Here is a 2,003-nt window from a genome sequence, read left to right as displayed (position 1 = left end):
GCAGGCAGTGGATTTAGCTTCCTGTCTTTGGTCCAGTGGTAGATTGATTGTTTGGTCTATGAGCTGTTATGGGTTTTAATCCAGGTGAATGCCCATGGGCTGCTTATAACTGTGTGAAATATGTAGTTTTACTGGGCTGGGATGAGAGAATCCATCGAAGCATGGTGTAGGGATTGTGGTTCCTGTGTGCTAAGAAGAAAGGCTGGCACCAGCCAGAAAGCCCCATTACAGCCAATAATCAACCGCTAGCCGCTGGAACTCGTTGCTCTAGATCATGTCAAACTCACACCAAGCAGGAATAGATACATTAGCCCACCATCCCACCCAAAGAGCAACTTCTGTTGCGCAGCTGGCTTTCTAGGCAGCAGCGCTATCGTGATGTCAGCGGGGGACATTGTGACAAGCCAGTGTTCCGTCACTTCATGTTGTGCACTGTTCAAACGGAAAATACATCAACAGGCAGACTACAGAAAAGCTTACTAACAAAGGTTAGAGAGGGGCTTTCTCAGAGGGCTTTTTACAGTTTGTCTATTCCCAATTAGCCGTTTAAGTATGCTTAATGAAAGTACTAATTCTTTCATAGGCCGCCCATTCTTAGTATTTGACGTTCCTTATATTGCGGTATCAGGCTTCGCAGCAGGTTGCAAAACATTCATCACCCATGACTGTCCCCAATTGGGCTCAGAAGCTAAATGTCTATCATGACCTCTCTTTTTGAAAGTCCAAGAGCAAGCAAACTCTTCCTCCAGGAGAGGGAGCCAACAGATCACTAAAGACATCATCATTGCTCAAAGAAAACACCGAAAAACAATGGAAGCTTTAATTGGAGTGGAATCTGATAGACAGCACCTGATGCCAAGTCTGCATCTTCTAACACCTGCAGTCACTGCAGCAGCTGAATCCAATGTGTCCAAAAGGGATCTATTCTATTCAATTGCAAATGATCTAGATAAGACTGAGAATAAGATACTGCACGGGACATAGCAGAGTTGGTCAAGTTGAGTGGAGATGAGTTTGCTATTTGGCACAGCTTTTGCATCAATAAAGCAAGTAAAAGGTGTGAAAGATAAAAAAAAGGGTGAAAGTGTGAAAAGTGAATTGGCCAAATTGAGGTGCATATAAAGTTTTTGCTTTCTTTCAATTCACTAATGGGGCTCATTTGAATCAGGTGAATTGAGTTCTGCTTTTGGAAACTGGGTTAAGAAGGGGTGCACCGGTCCTGGAGGTACTGCAATACCAGGTCAATGCGTGGAGTGGACAGAGCAAGATTTTTTCCATCTCCTTGTTCTAAAAATCCATTTAATATATGGTCCCCAGAGAGGGGACGTATCAGATATTAAACTGATAAGAACAGATTTAATTTTTTTTTTTTTCTGTTTATCAGTAGGACTTCAAAATAACAAAGGTGATCGCCTCCCGTTGCCTGGGAACCGTCCAGGCACAAGAGGGCTATGTGTCACCAGAAGGCGCACACACTTCCTCAAGGCCGGCAGACGTGCAATCCCAGGCACCTTCCAGTACCGACCAAGGTAGCGTCCTCCGAAACTACACTTGATCTTAGCCAAAAGGCCGAGAAGCTATAACCCGAATTGGTTACGGCCTTGAGTGGCACCCTGGCCTATACCGGACACATCTTAGGGAGAGGGAGACAAACCCACGCCTACAGAAGACATTTTGTCACCCAAGCCAACCCTTGAAAAGGCTGTTTTGCAGAGCAAAAACAAGAAGAATGATGCTTTTTGCAGCCGCCGCCCACTGCAATTAATCTGAATAACTCCTCCTCCTCCAAGCACCTCCCCTCCCCCTTGCAGTCTTTCCAATTCATGATACAAAAAGACGGACGGACAGGACAGGACAGGACAGGCTGCCTGACTTTCCGTCACTGCCACCCTTTGCCATCCTTGCCCGTAGAAAGCCCTTTCATCATCCCCAAACCCTAATCTTTTCCCTTCCCTTCCCAGCTGCGTCTCACTCCCTTTCATTAGGAAGTGAGCGCAGCCTTT

General features: G+C 45.8%; 1 pseudogene; it reads right to left on the bottom strand.

Annotated features, from left to right (window-relative positions):
- Positions 1 to 1,203: 1,203 nt before the first annotated feature.
- Positions 1,204 to 1,410, bottom strand: LOC142286059 (U2 spliceosomal RNA; annotated as a pseudogene).
- Positions 1,411 to 2,003: the final 593 nt, after the last annotated feature.

Source organism: Anomaloglossus baeobatrachus, unplaced genomic scaffold (genome assembly GCF_048569485.1).
Source record: "Anomaloglossus baeobatrachus isolate aAnoBae1 unplaced genomic scaffold, aAnoBae1.hap1 Scaffold_640, whole genome shotgun sequence".
Classification (NCBI taxonomy): Eukaryota; Metazoa; Chordata; class Amphibia; order Anura; family Aromobatidae; genus Anomaloglossus; species Anomaloglossus baeobatrachus.
The sequence above is the reverse complement of the archived record's forward strand: the minus strand, read 5'-3'. Positions and strand labels throughout refer to the sequence as shown.